Raw genomic sequence first — 25443 nt, forward strand, 5'->3', positions numbered from 1 at the left:
TAATCTGTCTTTGTTTTCACAAGCAAACAGTATAGAATTAGTACCCTTTCCACTAAGACATTTCCTGATACAGATAGGAAAAGGTTTGATGCAAAGTAAACCCCATTTTCAGTACGCTACAAGGTACACTAAAAATGTGACTTGGACCCCTTGATTGGGTCAATGAATTGATCCTATTTAATGCGCTCGTGTCAGCAGAATACACACATGGCTATCATTAGCATTTCAACATTAGTAATTTGTTGCTTATACATGCATGTAATGAAATGGAAAGTGCAATTAAATCCCATGCTCTAAGTGTTTTAAACTGTTCTTACTTTGCAAGACAATTCAGAAACTGTTTTTTTTTTGTTTTTTTTTTTTTCCTCCACTCTGGGATTCCCCTTGTGTAAGGTTAGCCCTACAGAGCAGGGGTTGAATTGTAATTGTTGTCCCACACTGCTGACCATCAGCATCAGTGATATCGAAAAGTCATTCTTTTCTATTATTCCCTGTCCGTTCCCAAGAGACAAGCAGTTATACGGATTCCCAATTGCTAAAAGAGCAGGTAACAGACCTCTCTAGAACTGTCATTCAGTTCTATCTCTGTTACAAAAACAAATGCACTGTTCCCAACCTCAAAATAAATAAATAAATATACTTTACTTCCCCAGACACTCAATAACCAATGTTTTTTCAGAACAAAACAAAACAAACAAAAAAACACCATTTTCCCTTTCTTAACCTTTTTGATGGTATTTATCCATGAGATATGTATGCATTTCCAAAACTCACAAAGCAAATGAAAGTGAGTTTGCCTATGAGATGTGAGGTTCAAATATTCGCTTTGTTGTCACAGATGCAATTCACTCTGATAGAATGCTTCAAATAGGAAAAAGTTTCATCACTCCCCCACTGTTACCTCTATCTTCTGTCTCTTTTACTTCAGCGAGAAATTTCAAGCTGAGTTGTCAGTAGGCATAGCTTCACAGTTTGTGTCTGTTTTTGTGATGAAAGCATCATGTAATTCCTACAAACATTAGGAATTCAGACTTGTTTAGTCCAGTAGTAACAGCACAATCTGTGGGGAATTTTTTTGGAAAACTTACACCACATCGACCTACAGAAGTGACTAGACCAAATGAGACATCTGTTAAGTAATTATTACAAAGCACTTCATTGTAAGTTTGATCTCCTGCTTGATGTTCAGTATTCTTGAAGAAATGTCTTGAGTGTGTATAAGGAATTCAATCTGTTCTAGTCTTTTATTAAACTCCACAAAATACAGAATCTTAAAAGCATATTCTGAAATTTGACAGTACCATATCTTCACTGTTAAGTGCTATTTTTCTTCTATCAGCATTTAATGGACTAACGTGTTTTATTCTTCCCAAAGGAGAAGTAGTAATTGTACTAAGTAGGATATGTTGATACAATCTATATTAAATGGCAAAACTAATGCACAAATTTTAATAAGTAATATTTGGCACCAATCAGAAAACTACTGAGATAACCTATATAGAAACACTGCTTATTGAAAAATGATTATTTGGATTGCTTTGTTAGTATTTGAAAAAAAAATTAAAAAATTATGAAGTAAAATTTTGAAGTGAGAAGTCTCAGGCAGGCTCGGAGATGGGTAAAACTCATGTGAAGTAGGCAAAGAAAAAGCAAAAAAGGGACAATGAAGTATCTACCAATAGGCCCCTGTCCTGGTCACCTGTCATCGCATTTGCAATATTCACATTAGCTCCCTTAAATTGCTATACTAGATTGCTTAAACATACTTGCATTATACTAGTAAAAAAAATATACTCCAGATAATCATGAACATAAATGAATATTTACTTTCATTAGAAGTTTTTGGAAAAATTAGCACACCAAGTGAGAAAATTATTATAATATTGACCTTTTCTAATACAATTTGTCATTTAGTCTCAGTATTTTTAGATTTTTTATATACCAATATATATATTGATATATATATTGATATTATTATGTATTTGATATATCATCTTCCATAGAATTGAATGTAGCAAAAATATACTATCACACACAATCATCTCTTTCAAATTTTATAGCAATGAAACTACTCATGTATTACATCAAGAATCACAGAGGCATAAAACGCTGCTTACTGGAAAAGTTTTGTTTCTCATGACTAGTTTTATGTGGACGAATGAACTTCAGAATCTGGCAAATTCAAAAGATGCCATTATATGAATTAAGTGTCATTGGAGCCTTTCAGTGTTACATTTCACTTCCCAAACACCTCTTCCTTTATATCAAATACGTGTGGAAAAAGTATTCCATATTTTCAATAACTTGTATTCCTTCCAATAAAGACTAATAAGATACTGACTTTTAGTGCAAGAAGCAAGGTTTTTATACTAACTCAAGCAAACACGCAAAAAGGCATTCTGCAGAACTGATGTACATACAACTGCTATTTGATCTGTAAATTCTACTAATCAATTTAAACATCTCAGAGCCCATAGGTTCTTCCTAAAGCAGGCTGCATAATTCAGAGCTATTCTAAAGATCGTAAGTTCTCCGTAGTTCTGTTAAGATTATGTACATGAGTTAGAAAAAGATAAAACTACATAAATTTTCAGAACTGATTCAAATGTATTTTCAACTTAGTGTTTCCCAACTATCTTTCCTAGTTACAGTTCTCAGGATGCAATGTTTGGCAAACACTACTAAACATTTCTTTCATTCAGACTGGTCTAGTATAATTTTTTTCCATCTTCTGCCTTTGAGGGAACAAAGACTACACTCTTCAAAGCAAGGCTACTTTTCCATCAAAGAGTTCAAAGTAAAGCAGGAACCACATTTACAAATAGCTCAAGACTGTCCAATCACTTAAAAAAACAAGATCTTAGGAATATCACATGAAACTCATATTAATCAATAAAAGGTTTTCTTCCCCTAGTTCTAAAACAAAAATATGCCATATTGCATTTAAACAAGAGCTGACATTATTGTTAGAAAAGAAAGCAGAAAATTATCATAAGCACGGAATTTACGTAGTATACTTTAAGAGAAGCAGAAAGTATCTGAAACCTGTATTAAAAACATTGTATTCTACACTTGATTATTCATTTAAACCCTGAAAGAATGCAACACAAATGTCTATCCTTTTTCCAAAACAATTTCCCAAAGACTATAATGAAAATGGGCCGTGTATTACCATGACATATGGTCAATTTTACACAAGGAAAACGGGTTATGCTTTACATCAGTGCCTCAAGGAATGCAGACTACTAATACTGCTATTATCAAGCAATTTAAATCATAGTATAATTATACAGACAGATGGATTGCAAACCCTTTTAGTTTCTTTTCAACATTTAAACTGGAGGGAAAGATAACCTGAGACCTTCTCAGTTAAAAATGCCTAAGAACTAAAGGAAGGTGATAAGATCTCCAAACTAAGCTCACTGGAGACACCTTAAAGAAATCAAAATACAGTATTTTTATCCGGATATGAAGTACCACAACTTTCAAGAAGTAACTCACACATATTCAGGAAAAAAAAATAATAATAATCAGGAAAACAAAATGTAAGCATAGAACTTAGCAGCTACTTTACTACTTATTTACAAACGGTATTTTCAAAGTAGACCAAGCTATTCAACTATTTTTCCTACAACTTTCTGTTTATTTTCTGTGATGCGTAACACGCACTCCTTCAAAGTAGCTAGCAAGTACATTCTAGATAAAAATCACGGAGGAGTTAGAGAGACCTTAAGAGGAAAAAACTTTATTCCTGAGCAGTACACAGAACTTCCACTAAAATCCGCGTAAAAGGGTCGTTCTACAGCCATAAATAGAATGCATTTGGATGCAATAACAGTGGCAATAGGCGGTGTCATAATCTTATTAAATCTTTCATTTTTGTTTTGTAACTGATTTAAATTTCCCATCTGGGTTTTTATTACCTGTCTTTTTTTTTTTTTAATTTTTTTTTGGGGGGAAGGGGAAGAGGCAAGCAACTACCTTCGATTTGTAACGTATTTATTAAGCAACAGAGCCAGTAAAATGTATTGGGTACTGTTAATAATAGTCAAATTATGTTAGTCAAAACACTGTAGCTACATTCAATTATAGTTACAATAATTACTGTTAATTATTACTATTAGAAATAAAAGATTACTATTACTGTTGATAATATTTGCCAATAACAAATAGAAAACATTACTTCAGCAGGCTTTATCTCCTGAAACAGCCTCCACACATTCCTGGTAGCACATGACAAAGCAGGATATTGATAACCAACAACGCAACAGGACATGTTCAATATGTTCTTCAGAAGGCAAGCTCTTGCCAGTGCATGGTAACTTTCTACTGCTTTACTGTAGGGTGACAAATCAGTGCTGAAAATCTTAAGCACTGTACCTACAGCCAGAGGCTAAGTTCTCTCTATAGCACCCCAAAATACTGGCTCACAGCATGGCACTGACTAAGAACATTGCTGCTATTTTTTGCTGTGATGTCAGGAAAGGAGCAAGGAATAGGAAATGGTGTGTCCTGGGATTCCCATGACAACATAGGTTCAGGATTATTCCCCAGAAGTACTTTGACATTTCTTTATATTGATATACTCAAAACAGATTATCTCAGCCTATAATCAAATAGTGTTTCAGTGCTATTCATCAAGGAACAGCAAGCTATTCCTGTGCATGTAAGTGCAAACACAGAAATGAACTCTAGAGAGAGCCCGTGAATGAATCACCTTAGGACTGTCACAACAGGCAGAAAAGTTGATTTGTGGTAGTGTTGAACTACAGATAAATGACTGGCTAGAACTACGGCGGAAACAAACTCTAGCGTTGTCTCCATGGAAACATTCTTGTCTGAATAAAACAAACGGGAAAATTTGTGCTGAACATATGTCAGAAAGTACTCACAACTCTTATGGGAAAGAAAAATGAGAATCCCATCAATTAAGAAAATATCTTCTGATATGACACAACAAGAAACAAAAGTCACCATTCCTGGAAAAGAACACTGGTGTATTAGTCACTCTTGACAATAACTCAATATTGTTACAAAAATGAAGAATTCACCTACTACTCAACTATCATAAAACCTACTCTTAAAATCAGTGGCAATATTCCCTGATGCCAACAAATCTGAAATGATACCATCTTAGTTCTGTAATCAATAAACCCACAGTGAAAAAAAGTTATGGGCTTGGAAAGTCACAGGCTTTATTTGAAGGAGTTAAAATCTCTTTTGAAAGGTTTATTAGAAACAACATCTTACACAAAAGCTGATAGCCTATGTCATCATTTATGCTTGTATTTCCAAATAAACACAGATATGAAGCCACATGAAAAAAAAAAATACTGAAAGCACCATACATTCACAGATTTACTTCTTTTCTAGTCCTGCTGGTTAATACTGATGTGGATTGCCTGACTGAAACAATACACAATTAAGACAAATACAACCACAACTTGAACATGCACGAACAAGAAATTAACATGAGGAAACACGTATGTATTTCTTAAACTGCTTACCTATTACACAATCTTAACTTGGAAACTTCAGGTTTATCATGCATTACCAGTATAAAAATAAATCAACTAGAAAACAGTTCAGTTTAATCTATGTTTACCAAAATAGAAACTGCCAATTTTGTAGCACTGTCTACAAATAAAACTAATTGGGAAAGAAAAACTTCTGCAGTTACCGCTTCGGCGAAGTTGCCATGGCATACCCGCTATGACAAGAAAAGGCCACAGAAGATTTACCTCCTACCTCACAATGGTAAGGAGATGGAAGTATCAGCCTGACTATAACAGACCAAACGCTAAGAAAGAAATACAGACTAAAGTAGAACGAATGTGTCTAAAGAAAAAGAAAAAGCAGGGACACTCAGGATAGCAGTGAGTATAGCTGCAAATGAGCAAGAAGCTGCTTGGAAAAACAGACTGCATACAGATGAGTTAAGAAAGGTTACATGTAACTGAAAAAAGTATGAAGGAAAACATCATGACAGCTTCTCTTTGAGGATCACTTTTCATTGCTTGCTTCATAAATTTAGGTATACTGCATTTCAAGCTCTTTCCTTCTATCTTAATACTCCCCTCTCTCCTTCAGGAGACACACGATATACTCAGAGGTCCTCCAGATGACCTCAGTAACCCCAGAATCTATCAGCTATGACTTATAACGTGTTTCCTCCTTTTCACTGATCCTTCAATTTTTTTTTACACATAAATTGCCTCAAAGGTATCCAATATCTTCAAGATACATTTATATCGGCATTTAAATTTTGATCACTAATGCATTTCCTAATCACAGCTACTTAATACATTTGAATTCCTTACCCAGAAAAGCCATAGAGCATAGAAACTCCTTTAGCACATGTTCTGCTCACAATGAAGCAAAATTTCTTCTGACAAGTTCTTGATGACACCAAGTAAAATATTCACAATAAGCCAATCGTCACATACAGAAAAAATAGTCAAGCTTACCCTCAGTGGAAGGAATTTCTGGCTGTACAGCACTTCACAGGAAGCAGCCCAAGTCCCAGAGATGCTCTCCCTTCAATGGCTGACCATTATATGAGCTCAGAGGTATTCAAGTATTCAAAACCAACAGAAGAACCAGAATGATTTGGAAGCTTCAAACGACAAATTATAATTTAAAAAAAAAATAAAAATCCTTTCTGTAATTACTTTAGCATAAACTCCCACATTTTAGTATCAAACAAAAACATCTGGAACTCATCTAAAAAACCAAGAAAGCATTTATAAGAAAATGGAGATCAGCTCCATATTAAAGACATACTGCTTCCTCATCAAATTACATAAGGAAATATACTGGCTTAAGTACTTTATTCAGATCAACTAAAAATGCTCTAGAATACAACTAAAATATTATGAGTTATTCTAAACTCCCTAACATGAGTACCAAGAATAAATATCCACTGAGCCCTCAAATAAATTGGTTCATGTTAATACTCACAGATGATAGATACATATTTTAAAAGTTTCTGCCAACAGATTATTACCCAGCTGGGATTTGAATTACCTCATTACTGTTTGCTGTTTATCCTTGGAGCTAAGGGACATGTGTACTCTTCAAAATAATTTTTAAATCAGAACTTCATTAATCATTGCAAAATAGTTTTATTCTGTTAAAAATAAATAAATAAATAAATAAACTTGAGTGAATTGGAATTACTATAGGCAAAATGACTGAGCAGATCTCAGATTTCCTCTGTTTTAAATCAATCTGTCTTACTTAATAGATCTATATTCCTAACAGTATAGGATTATAGAGCTATTGAGGTAAGTAACTGATATACACAGTAATCTGTGAATCCGTCACTTTTTGTGGGTTTTCCTTCTTGTTCTTTTCTTCCTTTTCCCCCATTCTTTGTTTTGGGTTGTTGATATTATTTATTTTCTGGCATTTATGGTTGTCTTTTGGATGAACACATTTTCTCCATAATTTATATTAAAAGAAGGATCAAGAAAAGCTTTCTTACAATTCGTTTATGTGGACAAGAACAGTCAGAGATTTAAGAGACAATGTGAAACAGTGACACTTTCACAAAAGGAATCCTACTTATTGAAGTTTCTATAAACCAAATTAAGACTGCGCAATCTTGTGGAATCTTAAAAGTGGTCCACCAGAACAAACAAGCTTCTGCTAAATTTCAAAGTCAGGGAATTTACAGTTTAATCTGATCAGGTTTTAGTGAGAAAGATACTGCTTTAATCCAATTTATTTTTTTTCCGACCAAGATGTAAGACCTTAAAAAAATAAAACAAAAAAGCATCTAAGAGCATAACAGAGAAGTGAGCCATAAGAAACTAGTTACTTCTTGATTTGCATTCTGTCTTCTCACACCCTCCCTCAATGCGATAAATCTATCCTTTAGTAGCCCCTTTAACCTACTGGCATAATGCTTGTTTCTTCTCCCTCCCTTTGTCTCCTCACACACTATCAGTGTCATGTCCCTCACTTGTTCTGATGCCAAAACCATTGGCAGTCATTCCAAGAGTTCATTGGTCACAACTATGTGCATGTTGATTGACAGATGAAAAAAAGAAAGATGACAGTTTAGATATTCTTCCATCTTGAACCTGTAACATAAATATGTCTTCAAACTAGACATTCCATCTAAAAATCATCTAGCAGATAATACTGGTGTTGTGTTTATATTTGTAATGAAAATAGTGTTGATGCCACAATGTTGTTTTTGTTGTTGATGAGAAGATTTCATGCACGATCAAAGTTTTCCTGTTCTTTGCACTTCCAGACTGCAAGGGAAGTTAGGAGAAATACAGCCAGGACAACTGACCCCAGCAGACGAAAGGGATATTCTATACTACATGACCTGAGGCATAGTAACAAAATCTGGTAGAAAAAAGGAAGAAGGGAGGACATTTGGAACCGTAGTATTTGTCTTTCCCAGTAATCATTATTTGTGATGAAACCTACTTTCCTACTTTGATTTTTCTCGCATGTGCAGCTTTTACTTTATGTATAAAAATGTTTTCATCTCAGTGCATAAGTTTTATTGCTTTAAGCTTGCTGATTCTCTTCCCTACCTACAGCAGGATAATGAGCAAGCAGTTAGTGTGGTGCTTAGTGGTCCACCAGAGTTAAACCACAACACTATCTCAGAGTCATCACCTGAAGAACCTTGTGAATGGTGCCTGTATGAATGCTCCAAAGGTGAGACTTCACTTATCAAATTTTCTTATGTTAATCTGCTAAATACCTTGTACTAAAGAACTCAAAGGAAACAATACTTAAAGAAGGGATAACAGAAGCTTCTTGAATAGCTGGTAAGAAAGCAGGTTTTATCTGACAACATTTTAAACAACATACAATCATTAAGGTTGGAAAAGATATTTAAGATCATCTAGTCCGACCATCCACCTACCATCAATATTGTCCCACTAAACCACATCCCTAAGTGCCATGTCCACACATTTCTTGAACACCTTCAAGTATGGCAACTCCAATATTTCCTTGGGCAACACTTACCAGTGCTTGACCATTCTTTCACAGAATAAATTTTTCCTACCATCCAAATTGAACCTCCCCTTGCACCATTTGAGACCATTTCTCTCACTCTACCACTATAACCCATGAGCAGAGGCCAAACCCCAATTCGACACAAGCTCCTTTCAGGCACTTGTAGAGAGCAATAAGGTTTTCCTGAGCCTTCTGTTCTCTAGGAGGAACAATCCCCATTCCTTCAGACACTCTTCTCCAGTCCTTTCACAGCTTCATTACCCTTCTTTGGATATGCTCTAGAGCCTCGACATCTTTCTTGCAGTGAGGGGCCCAAAACTGAACACAGAACTCGAGGTGCAGTCTCACTAGTGCCAAGCACAAAGGGACAATCACCTCCCTGCTCCTCCTGGCTATGCTATTTCTGATACAAGCCAGGATGCCATCCATTAGTCTTAGCCATCTGAACACACTGCTGCTTATGTTCAATGGGTTGTTGGTTAATACATTCAGAAGGTTTACAGCCACTCTTTCCCAAGCCTGTAGCTTTGCACTGGGTTATTTCTAAAACTCTTTCAACACATTTGTTTTTTGTTTTTGTTCAACATTATCTAATCTATTCTAGTTCTACAAATACAGGACCTAATGGTAAGGTTCAGTTTATGTTTATGTACCACTTTAGCTAGCAGAAAAATAAAAGTTTATATCACCATAATAGTTTAGCATATCTGGTTTCCTAGCTACAATGTAACCTAAAATATATTCAGAAAGATTGAGGTAGACTGTAAACTTCTTGTTTCTAGCAGAAGTCTCATGAAAAGAAAGGGGGAAAAAAACCCTAAGAATACATTTAAAGAACACTGAACTATGCTCACATACTATGTCAAAGAAATTGCAAAAATATAATGAATAGTTTTCCATGAATACTCATATTGTATCATTAATATCATATATTTCAAGGCAGTTCAATGCAGTGTGCAGTACTTTCTAGCAGTCTGCTTCTTACAACCTGGTAAGATGATCATGATGTTTTTCCTACTCTACACATATACTAGGAGGAAAAACCTGACAATTTTAGCATTCTTCAAATTAAAGGATACAGATTCTACACATAGTTCTTTCACTCACATGATAACTGTTCTCTGCTAGTGGTCTGCATAATGGAAAAAAATAGTTTTCCATGAAAATACTACAGTTTGATGAAATAAGACCAAAAAGATTTATCACTTAAAAGACAAAATATAATAAAACATGACAGCGTGCTTCAGAAGTACACTAAATACATATTACACAACCCAGGATTTATTTCACTGTTTTAGATCTCTGGTTCTGTTGAAAGCAGATTCAATTTCTTTGACAGTTAAATATGATTAGAAGACTTTTTTCAAGACTACAATATGAGCATTATATTTGTGGATTTTCATTTTCATATATTTTTCTTAAGAAAGTACTGTTCTGATACTTGAGCTATGGACATTTGCTGAAAGAAGAAAAGCTAAACTGATATTTAACATATAAACATGTATCAATGTTGTACAAGTAGGATGCAGCAACAATCCTAGAAGCACTGAAAAGAGCCAGGTGTTCTGTAGTTCATGTGATGCTTCAACCTCTCTTGCGTGAGTAGAGAATTAACAATAGGGATTTAACTTCTCACTCCTTAAGACTCTACATGTGATGATTAATCTTGCGTGAATTGCACAAGCAAAATACTCAAAGAAATAATATATTTCCATGAAAACTTACATTTTCAGAAAAGCAAATAAAAATATGAGCAACTTCTTCAGAGACAAGGATGAGTTTGACCTCTGATCAAGTGAGATAAACTAAAAGTGAATGTACATAAGCTACTATAGCTGAAAGATCTTTCACCAGCTAACATCCTAATTAGTTGCACACAGAGAGGTCAACTACTGTTCTGTTTTTAAACAAGCAGTGTCTAGTCTTCACAAATTACATATATAATCCCACATGTGAAAAACAGCAGACATTTCACATTATACAACTTGCACATACAAACCATATAGAAATATGAAGAGCTTTCCATGATTAAAACATCATAAAGAAAATAGTTGGTCTAGTTTCTAAGTGTTAGATACTGCTCTATTATCTCCCATTTAATTTACCTCAAATATTACTACTCTGACCACAAAGAAGCAAAATTCCTTCTGACAAATTCTTGACAATAAAAAGCATTCATGATAAGCTGATAGTCATATACAGAGTAGAGTTGGACTCACGCAACTGGTGAAGCAGCTCTCTAGTTATGCAACACTCCTCATAGAGCAGGCCACGTCCCAGCGATACTCTCCCTGCGGTAGCTGAAAACACTTGTACAAGCAAACAATGCGTTTGTGTTCCCTGGACCAGCCACAACCCTTCACCAGGTGTTCAATCAACAGTTCAAGATGAACCTAACAGCTCCCTGAACTACAAATAAAAACAGATGAACAGTTGCAAACATCTCACATCATTTTTCTCCTCAGAATTATCAAATTGTAAATAAGCATAACCAAGGTTTATTTAAGGTATTATGTAAATACAAAGGAAGTTCAAAACAAGAACTTATCAAGAACAAAATAAGATTCCCTTTTTTCATCTTCAAGATCAGAAGAGTTACATATTTTGATCCAATAGTATCAAAGATGGGGTGATCTCTCAAGAAAATCACAATCTCTTAGGAAAAGGTTCTGCGGTATATTTCTTTGATTATTCAAATATCAAACATGCTCCCCATCAAACTCCTTGTAACAGCCTTGTAACAGTAACACCCCTGCAACTAAATTTTGTCATCACTCAACACAGAATGACAAGGAAGTGACAAATAATGAAGGACAACCTAAAGATGCAATCACTCAACAGAAAATCTGCATTTCCTCTGTAGGTATGCTCAAAACTCCATTCTTGCAGGAAGAAGCTCCTTAAAAAGCCAGCTACCCAATCTCATACACAAAGACACAGACATGTACTGTGCTTCAGCTACAAAAAAAATTTGATCAATCAGGTAACAGGAGCTTCTTTTCAAAGATGGGCAGAAGTTTAAAAAGCCTACTGAATTTGTCAATGAGGGTAACTTTGCTTTTTTGCTCATTACTCCATGTACTGGAAACTAGGCCACAAATCCTACCTGATACGCAACGTGAAAATAAAGTATCAGTTTGGGAAATGTTATATATAGTAGAGCTGTTAAAAACTATTTCTACATTTAAGCAGAAGGCAATCCCAGCTTTGACAGCAGCATCGTACAGGTCCAAAACAAATATGATTCTAACTTCGAAATCAGCCATGTGGATTCTTTGTAATGAAACTGGAAGAGTTCAGACTGATTTCAACTACTCTCTCTTCCAGTAACTTTTACCAAATGTACTGGTGCTATCACTGCAGTAAATTAGTATTGCAAAATTATGGAAATTCTACATTTTCTCAGAATAGATTCCAGACAGCAGAGTACTTGAAAAGGACAAAAACGAACTCCTTTGTTTACACTATGCATTCAAGTCTTTTTTTTCTGCTTAATCCTGTCAACATTCTCCAAAGCATAGACTAATGACTCAATCATGACTAATTAGAAATCTCAACACATTTCAGCCCACTAGATTATCGAAGTTAGTATTACAGAAGGCTAAATAAAATGTCAATTTACTTTATTTTATGGAATTGTTTCAGTACTGGAAATCTGATTATGTCAGTCCTACTCACTCAATTTTTATTTCTATTCATAAAATATTTACTTGCAAAATTTAAACAAAAAAACAGAGTTTAAGCTTTACTTAAACATTCATTTCCAAGAAAATATCATTTGAGGAAGAAATAGAAAATAAATATTTGAAGAAATCAGAAATGAAAACTAAGCTGAACTTTCATGAATAGCTCATGAAAAAGTAAAAATGTATATCTGGTTAACAAAATTAGATTTTATTTCTATGAACAGCAAGTAAACAAAAAGTAATAAGTCAACAACTTTCATTATCATACTTTTAGTTTTGCAGAGTAAATTCATCTGGTTATTAATTCTTAACATTTGACACCACACACACTGTGATGTTTTAGTCTGCTGGTTTTTTCGATTGATCTGAATCTTCAAGATACCATGAAAATGAACTATGCTCTCAGTGCCTTATACAAACACATTTTGAGAGAGGTGATTTATAAATATGTCAAAATCACTGTAAGTGGCTGATAACCATCTTTCCCCCTCAGTTTTGCAAGTGTTACAACCACAGAGAATGTGTATTTAAATTTGTACAGCAATACTCTACATTTCTGTATAGAGTAGTTCTGAATGTGGATGAGGTTGTGCTTGGCTTATTTTGTCAAAATATGGGGAGAAAAAAAGCAAATATCTCAAACATACTAAATAGGTAAGAAAAGATCGTGTGTACATTAGAATTACATACAGCCTTTCTAACTTCCCAATTGCAAATGTTATACATACATACTACCAGATTAATAATGACTGCTGGCAAATGAATATATAATAATTGCTATTGTAAGAAACAATTTATCCTCAAATGGAAAGAAGCGATTGAAAACTTCAGATTATTCATAGAATCATAGAATAGCTTTGGCTGGAAGGGATCTCAAGGATTATCAAATTCCACCCCCTTGCAACAGGCTGTGTTGCCAGCTCCTAGATCAAGTACTAGATCAGATTGCCCAGGGCCCATCCAACCTCACCTTGAACACCTCCAGGTACGGAGCATAGACAACATCTCTGGGCAACCAGTTTCAGCACCTCACCACTCAGTAAAAAACTTCACCTCACATCCAATCTAAACCTCTCTTCTTTTAGTTTAAAACCATTCGCCCTACTCTTATCACTACTTTACATTTACCAGTGTAAAAAGGTAGTTTGTCTTATGTTTATAAACTCCCTTTAGATACTGGCAGGACACAATGTGGTCTCCCCACAGCCTTCTCTTTTCCAGGCTGAACAAGCACTTCTTTCACCCTGTCTTTACTTCACAAGAAGTGCTCGACCCCTTCAATCACCTTCATGGACCTCCTCTGGACTCTCTTCAAAAGCTCTGCGTCTTTCCTGTTTTGAGGGCCCCAGACTTGGATGCAGTATTCCAGATGAGGCCTCACGAGCCCTCTTCTGATGGATCCCAGGACACCACTGATCTTTTGGGCTGCAAGAACACACTACTGGCTCACATTAAGTTTTTCATCAGCCACAACCCCTGAGTCCTTCTAAGCAGGGCTACTCGCAAAGAGTTCTTTTCTCAGTTTGTATACATATCCAGGATTACATCAACCCAAGCATGAAATCTTGCACTTTGATTTGTTGAACTTCATTAGGTTCAGAAGGGCCTGCCTTTTGAGTTTATCAAAGTTCCTCTGGATGGCATCCCTTCTTTCTGCTGTGTCTACTGCAACAGTCAGCGTGGTGCCATCAGCAAGGTTGCTGCTCAATCCAACCATCTATGTCACTGATAAAGATGTTACACAAGACAGACCCCTGGGACATCACTTATTACCAGTCTCCACCTGGACAGAGAGCCATTTGTTATTTGTATATAACAGATAAACCATCAAAACAGCTGCTGCCGATGTCATCTTACCACCAGTCTGTCACTTACAAACTCTCTATTATCCTTTACTTCACTGAGACTTCCAAATAACTTATTAGGAAAAAAAATATTAACCTGTTCCTAATATTTCTTACTTTGAGTTAGTTAATGTAGTATGTGCAGCAATACATACTGTACAAAACAAATTTAACGACAGTAGTTCAAATAGAAAAATAATAAAATGCAAATGCCCGATCTACTTACATTAAATTAATTCAATTTTATAGTTAGAAAGTCCCAATTAGTTGCAGAAATCTAAAACATAATGTTATACTCTCACTTGAAAAGAACATGAAAATGAACCACAGAAAATAGGCCAAGGGGAATCTGAGTAATTAATTTGGTCCATTCTCCTACCTTGACAATTGTCAGGCAGAAAAGTAAGTTATGTATTACATTCCCATATGTCAGCCCAAGAATTTTGCAGTACTGATCACTTAGTCTGGTTTTTTTTCGTTAAATAAGTGTGATTATTATTTCTATATTCTATATTTAAAGTCTTCTGTCATTATTTGAAATAGGTGAAATTTAAAGACATTTTAATAATTTCAATATCTAAGCAAAAAAAAATCTTTAGAATAATTCTAAATGCCATAAAATCAAAGAAGAGGAGAAAGGAAAAAAGAGAAAGTTTGAAGAACTAAATTTTGAACTAAAGATCCTCTGAATTTTGAATTAAAATCCATGGCCTATAAAAACTGACCATATTATATACACTAATTATATAATTCCTTAATTGGAAATCAGGGAGAGAGAAGGAGAAGAAAGACAGAAACTTTCAGAGTGCACTCAAGAAATACTCTGAAGAAATGAGAATTTAATTTACAAAATCAAATTAAGAAAAAAAAATTGGAAGATTTTGTCTTGGGGGAGACTGCGCCAAGAGCCATTACTAAGTGGAACTATGAAGAGAAAGCATGAAGACTTGTTGGTCAGCACTGAGTATGAACTTCTGTTCTTATTCCCTCTCATTTGCTCACTATTTTCTCAAGACTATTGTAAGGAACTGAGATACTCACTCCTGACATTAGATTAAAATGCCACTTTAATTTTTAGAAATTTTTTAATCAGGTTTTATGCTTACGTTCAAGAGTAGACTTAACTTCTGCTCTTATATTAAATACTAGTATAAATATAAATAATTTAATGTATTAATTTAAATATTATTGTTTGTTTTGAGTGAATGATGCATTTCTTGTTCAAGTTGCATACAGTATTCACAAATGGTAAATAAAATGATTTGGATAAAACTTCTTTAATTTCTTCAGTAAGCTTCAGAATAGAATAGAAAATATGTATCCAACTCAGTTAAAATGTAAATTTGCTCTTAAAATGGGTCACAAAAATATGTTATTCATATTAACTGCCTTTTCACTCTTCCCTTCCAGACTTTCAATACTATGAAGTCTTTATTGGAATCCTGGTGACAGACATCATCAGAGCTGTCACACACTACTATTATACTGAAATCTTCTTTACAATATTTTTACAGCAGGCTGTTGATTGTAGCAATTTTTGACAGATAGCTGTGCAAGCCATTAAGTCCAGGATTTGACCATGAAGCAGAGATTAGGATTTCTATTTTCGACTAGTTTTCCTATAAGCAAATATATTTAGGAGCAAGAAAAGAACTTTTAAGAAAGCAAGATTTACAAAAAAAAACTTGAGAAATTGAGCAAGTACTAATGGTTAAAACCTGTCTGTAAGGAAGGACTGATGAACTTTTGTCATATCTAGAAACACCCATTTCTGTGTTTCCATTCAGCAGGTCTTACATATTATCAGTTCATCAATAAAAATGTGACACAGTGATCTAACACTGATAAAGAACATCATGGAAAGAAATTTCATCTAGGATTATCGTCACCCCTGGAGGGCCATCAGTAAACAGGTGAGTCAATTTTCAAGAACTTGAAAGGATGACACAGAGTTCACAAGACTGAAAGGAAATTACATTCTTTCAGTCTTTTCTTTCTAGTTACTTATGATGCTGATTGGGTTCTTCATTCTGTTTTGTTTTGCTCTTCAGAGCAAATGGAGAACAATCCATAAATTCTTACATGCCCAGCAGTCAATCCAGAGAGGGTCAGAAATGAGCCTTTCATTTAAGGCAGTGGTAATCCCAGGAAAGTTAGGAAAGTTATGTCAGAGCCTTTTCATTCCCAGGTTTGTGTCTTCACTTTCAAAAACAGACATATTAAAACTGGTGATATATATTACACAAACACTAATGTTGGTATTAATGCATAATTAAGGTTTCTAATGTGTTTCCCAAAGCAATAGGGAAATACAGGATTTAGGAGAAATTTACAACATTCACCTGCTCAGAAAAATGTGTGGCCTCATCATTACTGTTGAGGAAAATGTAGACTCAAATTCACTGAGACAGAAAAAGCAAGCTTGTTCTCCTCAGCCACTTGCTATAGAAATAAGTCTACTAAAATAGAAACTGGCTATCAGGGATATCAGGTAAATCAACTATTCCAGAATCTTGTAAAGCTAAAACCACAATTCTTAAAAGAATTTGCACAAACCGTATCAATTGTAACAAGGAAAATATAACTTATTAGACTACAAAAGGGTTAAATTTATTCTTTTCAGAACTTAAAGGCTATATTTCTCATTTTAATCTAAGCTATTTTTTTATTCTTTCATACTTCCAAAGTCAACTAAAAAAAAAAAAAAAAAGAAACCTTACATTTTTCTTCAACATAGCTTTACCTCATGCCGTAGATAAAAGAGGAAAAAAGGTGAACTATTCTAGGCTACACACTTACGCTGCAAAGGGGCTATTATAGGTTTACTGCTTGAATGTAATGTCAAACTGCAATTGTTACTTTATAAAAATTTTGGGCATTTCAGGTAATGGACCTCAGTTTTCAGTGATGTGTACAATAACTGATATACTAATTTACAGAAATAAATTCATACAGAAATACATATAAATGGACACAAAAATACATACATCTATATGTTTAATTATGTTATTTGTACAACTCTACAAAATGATGCATCCTGTGGATATACAAGACTGTAAACAGGCTAGTATATTATACTCTATAATACGGTATTTCTAAGTCAGATTTTTCATCTTTCCATTTTCTAATTTCCATCTCCTTCAGGTGGAAATCGTTTCAGTAAAATAGATAATTGCTTCTGCTTTGCAATGTCAAACAGTTTGCCTCAGGTTATGGCAGTCTCTAAAGTTAAGATGAAAAAAAAAAAAAACCCTTCTAATTGTCTTTCTTTCTTTCAAGTATTCTTTCATCTCACTTTATTCAGTGGTATCTATTATCATATTTTTCCATTGTTTTTTCTTTTCTTCTGCATTCCTGTATTTAGTACCATACTTACTTCCCATCTTCTCTACAATCCAGCTTCCATTTTGAATATAAAAATTTTACTATGGCAGAGGAGGAAACTTAGAATACAGGGCAGTCTTACTGTTCAGTCCACAACATTTTCAGTATCAGTCATAAATCTGTTTTTGTCTATTTTCACATCCAGAAAGACATTCTGTCAAAAATTCTGCCATACCTCAAAATGGAAAACAAAAGATTGTTTGAGACTACTAATTATATATAAATTTATATATCCTGTCATCTCTAAAATCTTATGATAACGTTATCACTTATTTCCATATCTATATTTTCCATAGTCTTGCCTTACTTTCACTCCTTATCAGAAGTTCTAAAATTGTAGCCCTCTTCTGAAAATGACAAAGCACAGACTGATGAATGGGTGAGAATGAAAACCAGTGCTAGCTCCTGATGCTATCAAATTGTGAAAGGATCAGTGGAGCAACAATCTTTACGAGTCTCCTTTCACTGCTATCATAAAATTATACTTGTGTATCGAAAGGACTGAAGAACAATTTTCAGCCTTCTGTTCAAGGACAGCTCTCTTCTACACCAGTGTGTAAATTTTATGACATCTTCAGCTGCAAAAGCAATGTATTGATGGGATCTTTTGCTGATTCTGTATGTTTTCTTCTTAATTTTAATCTAAAAATAAGATCTAAAATCAGATTTTAAAAACCACACTCACAATATGCGCAACCATAGATTTGTACTCATGGATCCAAGCAATACTTAATGCAAATAACCAATTAAGTATGTTATCCAATAACTTTTTTTAACAGGTGGCTTAAATATACAGTTTTCCTATCTCCATCTTTTTGTCCATTTTATATTTTGACATAAATTATGAAGACTGGGTTTTTGGTTCAGTCCAAATGCCTTGGTTGAAGTAAAATTCTCCACATTTTTTTTGTAAAAGCCGGAGAGAGGCCAATTCTCCTGGAACTGGCTTGTAAGAGTTCTCCAAATTTTTATACTTGAAAAAATTCTACAAGCACTTTGGTCTTGTTTAACAGTTTGGTCAATACAAATTATTATTTGTGTAAAATTTTGTCTCTGCAATAAGTAGGAAATCACAACTTTTTGAAAATTTGATTACTGGAAATATACTGGAAACTTTATTCTATAATGTAAAACAGCACTATATGTGGTAAAATATTACCATATTAATTATATACTCTCCTGGAACATTCGCACAGCAGAACTCAGCTCAAACTACCATCATGAAATGCTGTTTAAAGAAGGTATGAAGATCTTATTAAAAAAACAAACAAACAAACAAAAACCTGAAATGGATGAGTTCTATAGCACTTCCTTATTGCATTATGCAAATAGATTTTTAAATGAAAAATAAACAACATTCAAGAGCTCTTAACTTTTTTTTGTGCAATTGATGATGTTATAAATCAAGTTTGAGGCACAAAATCAGAATTCTAAGTATCTGCAGTCAGCTTTAAGTCAAAAATAAATGCAAAAAAAAAAGAAAGCCAACGATGGATAATGTTATGCTCTGAAAGAAATTACTCAAATATTCTAGTAAAACCAAGCAATGAGATGATTTTAAAACATAACAGTACAATAAAACTCTCAACCTAGCATGTACAGGCATAGCCATTTTAATTGTCTTAAGTATGACATTTCTTTGATAATTTGACTTAAAAAATTTGAAAGAAATTATTTCTGAATTGTTTACAGAGATGTCAGTGTACTTAATTTATTATTTACACTAAGTAGAGGTAATGAGGGAATGAAATATTTATATTTAAGTAGGTGTTCTGATGAGACAAAGAAGTTCAGTAAATTATTTCAAAGGAATTTCTTCAAAGTACTAAAGGCAATTACATTACATTGTAAATTATTAACCTGTGGTTAATTGTTTTCATACAAATAAAAATTATTAAGTGCTTATTTATATCTGTATGCTTAGTCAGTATTTATAAACATATATATATAGTATATACTTACTGCCTATTTAGGTACAATATATAGTATTGTACCTAATACCATGTATAATAGTATAAGTTTATAAATGTAGACTTAGAATCTAAGAGAGTAACTTGTAAGCATTAAAGCATGTTGTAAATTTAGTCTTCTAAAATATAAATAAAACGGAATGCACTTGTATTTAAATCTGAAATATGAACTGTATTCCTTATTTCCAAAATACGCCTTGTAATCTGAAAATTCTACTAAAGTTGTAATTAATTAAGCATAAAAAATAGAAAATTTCTAACTTTCCCTTTTTTTTCTCATTAACTTGTAATCCTAAAGAAGACACACATCATTCCAGCTCAGTCATATTACTTATTGTCTGTTCAGACAATATCATAGAATAATTACGCAATATAATTTTTATCTTTGTTCTGGGAGGTGTGGCTCAGTGCCTACTAACTACACAATTAAATGCACTACCTGAATGCAGATTTATTCCACTTCAGAAATTTTCATATAGTTATCTTTTTTAAAAAAAATCATGGTCTTTGTGCTTTAAAAGTGTACATTAAAGAAAAAAATCTGAAATAAAACTGAAGCCAATTCTGATTTCTAATTCAGTTCTTTGTAGGATTATGACTTATAATCATACAGATAAGGACACAATTAAAAGTCTGGTTTCCAGTAATTTTCTGGAGCATTGCATTGGAACATACAGGATCATCTTACAGAACTGACCTCAGAAGAACAGATTCAATTTAATTCCTGATCCAGTCATCTCAGTAACTGTGCTTTGCATCATAGAAGCTCTAAGGTTGAAGGGAACAAGCCGGTCTGGTTCTCAAATTGTGTGGAATACAAATATCCAGTAAAGATATATTTTTAGGAGGTTTATATAGAACACAAGGAAGATATTGTTACTATTTTTTAACATACAGCACAAACCAATTTTTTTCCATCTGTCATGGAAACAGCAAATCACCTTCCTGAAATCATGGTAGGAATCTGACGAATAGAATATGGTGATAAAGCATTATATTGCTATCCCGTCTTAGAAACCTTTTTTTTTTTTTTTTTTTTTTTTTTCCCCAATTGCATTCTGTGAAGAGGTAGAATTACTTCTTCATGAACTTCCTTAACTGCTCTAAAATCCAACTTTAAGCAGATATTGTACTTTGCAAAATTGCAATGACCTTAGAGGAAATGAAAAGAAGTCTACAGAGCACTGGTTGTGTTGATACAACACCATAAGACCTTCCAGGAAAGGCAGTCTATTTTGTTATAATGGAAATATAAAATAGTAAAGGAAAATGCTTTTCCACTATCTGGTATTCTAAGCCTAAGGATCCATCTCCATCACAGCTTTTTTCTTTGGGAACTCTTTGAAACCCTTCCCAGTTCACAAATACTAGCCTATTCATTACCCTTTGTGAACACCCTAATATCGCCTGGATAATTCTTTACTACTTTGCATATACAGTTAAGACAAAGCTTTCTTCTTCCTTCTTTCCCTCTCTTTTTAGTGTCAACACAATTTTAGGTGTTCTCATATTCTTCAAAACATTTCAGGTCAACCAGATATGCAAGGCAGTTTTTAAAAAGCTTGTGGAATCTGGTGTAAGAGGGACAGTGGAACATCTGAGAGCAGAAGATGAAGCAACGAAATTGTTCTTTCTTCTGTAACTACTTCCCTCTTGTTTGCAATTCTATTGTGCTGCAGTGAAGGAGATAAAATTGTGCAATAGTTTTAAGCCTTCTCTTCATTTAGGGAGGCTTAATTAACAGAATCCAAATACATTTCCTGGACTTATGAACCCCTTATTACATCCAAACAAAGTCTATCTTTGTGAAAAGGTTGCTAAGATCATAGAATATTGCTTATATACTCACTTAAAATTTGTCTGTATTCTCCTTCCACTACTGATGTTTTGTTCACATTCTAGATTCTTGAACCTGCTGCTGTTCCATGTGAACATTAATCAAGAACTATGGAAAAGTAACCTCTCAATAAAATAGATTGCTAAACTGGTAGTACACTTGAATTGGAACAGTGAGAAGTTATGGCAAAAAGTACAGAGGAACAAACTTTAGCTATTCTTTTAAGATTTCAGAGAACCAGGGGTGAATATTCCCTAACTCTAGGCAAAGCAATAAAGAAACAAATTAGTAAGCACAATAGCCAGGGGAACAATAAATACGTCCAGTAAGTCAGACACAGTGCATATGTGGCTGATAATTTAACACCATGAAAGGAGATTACAAACTGCAGTGGTGCAGTGAAATTCAAAGCTCCTAAGAGATTTAGTGCAAGCAACACAAGGTAGCCTTAACAGATGACAGAATATAACAAAGAGAAAGCACAAATAGTGTCACAGATTTTAGAATACTAAAAGACATGAGGCAGTATGGAAACTAACCATGTAGATAGACATAAAGCAACTTTTAGCTGCTTAATCTCTACCCTTTCCAGCAGTAGTTTGGCTGGCAGATGGGGAAAAAAAAATCATTATAGACAGGCTACTTTAAAAAAAAAAAAGTTTAAAGTAAGCTTTGACAAATTGAAAAAAATCAATTCTTGTGTCTCAATGATTTAATGAATATAAATCCCTAAGCAAATTTGTTACAAAGTAAGATAAGAGATAAATCAAGTGTCTTTGGTAGCCTACTGAACTACTGAAAGCTCATCTCTGAAGAAGAGTTTTATTATTTTTACATGTGAACCTCACACATAGTTATATTTTCTCCTTCTAGGAGTAGCATCTCAGGATAGGCCTGAGACAAACAGACTAGCAATAAAAACATAAGACAGCCTAAAAATTATTTGCCATTTTGTGCTTGGACTCATTAATTTCTTCTGCCCTCTTAGAACAAAAATTATAGATCTGAAGGGCAACAGTCTTCTACAGTATCATAGAAAAAAAATTAAAAATTGAAATAAAAATTGAAACTGATTTTAATAAATTACGTACAGGCAGCAAATAAACACAATCCTGATATATCAAAAATAATCATAATTTGATGAATATTCACCAAATGTTTTTTTAAAATGTTTCTTCATGAGACATATGTTTGTTTTCTATCAAGTGTTCCCATCATAGCAACTGAATTTTCTTTAATGTTTCAAATGACAATTTTCTACATTCCAAAAGGCACTCCTACATACCTAATCTTTGTCAATGAAAACAAACAAGAAAACCAACCTCACATTGACAATAAAGCTTTGCAAGAACAAAGTTATTTAAATAGCATTATCTGCTATTTGTCTTATTCTATATTGCCATTTTTTCCCCACTGAGTGCTAATAAGTGCTTGCAGTTGAAGAGGTTTTCGTTTAACATCTGTCACTTGTATCCAGAAGTAGCACCTACAGGGAACTGTCAAATAGATTGTTATTCTCCTCTGTAGCACCAGCAAATCTGTCTCACATCATTTACATACAAATAGTTATAGGCATTCATCATTTCATTATGCTGACTGCCTCACTGTTCTAATGTATAATGTCTCTTTAATGAGCCTCAAAAAATACAATATTCCTTGATTTATGACTGCTTAACTGAAAAATTATAGATTGACAAAACTCATCGTAAAGCTTTTTCTTTTGTTCTCGCTACCTTGCACTTTAAGTTTAACAGTGACTCCTCAGTTAATCTCACGATTTGTTTCTCTGACAAAAGATCAAATTTTAACACCAGACTTCCCAGTCATCACTGTTTTAATACGTGTACTTTCAGTTCAACGACAGAACAGCATAGAATTTGACAAAATAGAATTGATCACTTTTTGTCAAAGAAATAAATGTATTGGACAATTTGTTTCAATATTATTATATGCCAGTTACAGTAAGTTCCCTAACTTATGTGGAATACTGCTGTACCAGTCATGCAGAAGTGACTCATAAATGAGCCAGTTCACATGTTCATGTACATTGAACTATGCTTTATTGAGTGAATTTCAATTATTTCATATACACAAATGGATACTGCTAAAAATATCTTTGCCATTAAAACCTATTGCATGCTAAAGTATTACAAATATATCTAGGACAATAAACAGAAAGTTGGGAATGAAAGAGGTAAACACTTTGTTCACTTGACTGCACTCTGTTCTTATATGAAGTTCCTCCCTCTACATCTCCACATATTTACAAAAAATATCAGCATTCAGCCAGGTCATCAGTTTTTTACTATCTAAGGTGAAAGAGTATGAAAGCAGTGTTTATCCAAACACTCACACTAGTCTCTAGAAGCAGCAATTTTTACAAAGTGTGATACTTTGTTTCCAATAAATATACAGTTGGTGTTTGAATGCTTTTAGTATGTAAGAAAGTATTAAGATATCACAAGCTTTTTCCACAATAGAGGCAAATGAAACGTTTTACTCCCCTGTGCATTCTCCACTGTCTAATATAGCTTGAACTTACACTGTAGACATTACATGTTGACCATACAAGATTGTCACTCTCCTCCATCCAACCATTCATTTTCATAAAAGCTGTAGAACGTACTATAGAGAACTTCCTTTTTATTTCAAAATTTCCCTCCTTCCACAGAGTTCAAATAAACAAGTGCAGATTCAAAAAATTAACACTGATATATATCCTTACATTGTCTAATCTCATATATATGCATTGCTTTCTAGTTTCAAATTGTGAAGCCAAGATGAAAAGTCTATCCAGTGAATGGAGTGTTAAACAACAGATGGCAAACAGGAATGCCTAGATTCTGCTGAAAAGTCAACTTTAAACAAACAAACAAAAAAAAAAAAAAAAAAAAAAAAGACTAAAGGCATTTTTAAAAGCTTTTTCAGTAGATGCATACTTACTAAATAGCAGAAAATAAAGTGCAAAAATAACACATCTATTTGACTCTAAATTTCAAGTGCTCAATATAATAAGAATTCTTCTTTCTTATCAATCCATATTTTAGTTACTTTGTAGTGAATATTCCAGTTAACATCAATGTCTACTCTGTAATGATCTCAAGAAGTCAAACTCCTGAAGAACATAGGTATATCGTCCCATAATCAATTTGTACCTCTACATATTTCAACCACACAAAAATGACATTCTAACAAATAAACAAGTAAAAATGTTTTTTAGTCAATAAATCATAAAACTTCCATGATGTTTTTTTATACGTGAAATTTATAACTCTGAAACCAGAAAATTAGGTACATCAACTCAAATACCTCTTACAAATAACTCAAAGCTCAAAATTATATGCCTGGATGCTTTGTGAATTCAAAGTATTTAAAAATATCCATTTATTTCATAATAATAATGAGGTTTATGTCTCAGCTTGTACTAGTGTGATGAAGTTCAATTTTAAAAATACTTAATAGTTACTTTACCAGTCACAACCAATTCTCTGACTGTACATCTGACCATCACTGAATTCTATTTCTTTCTATATCCCTTGATACAACTGCCAGGAATATAACTAAGAGTAATAATTGATAACAAGGGGTTTCCTACATCTCTTAAGCTGTGCTATCTAGTAGTAAGAATATAAAACATGGAAGAGATTATAACTGGTTGTTATTCTATTTCTGGGAAAATGAAGAGAGTATTATAAACACATAGTATGCATAAGGACAATATTGTTCTCCGTATA

The 25443-nt window shown here is 33.6% G+C and overlaps 1 protein-coding gene across 1 annotated transcript in view; it reads right to left on the reverse strand.

Annotated features, from left to right (window-relative positions):
* TENM3 (teneurin transmembrane protein 3) overlaps positions 1-25443 on the reverse strand; it is a 1260835-nt gene that overhangs the window by 1182113 nt on the left and 53279 nt on the right. The window lies entirely within an intron of this gene.

Source organism: Lagopus muta, chromosome 4, assembly GCF_023343835.1.
Source record: "Lagopus muta isolate bLagMut1 chromosome 4, bLagMut1 primary, whole genome shotgun sequence".
Lineage (NCBI taxonomy): Eukaryota > Metazoa > Chordata > Aves > Galliformes > Phasianidae > Lagopus > Lagopus muta.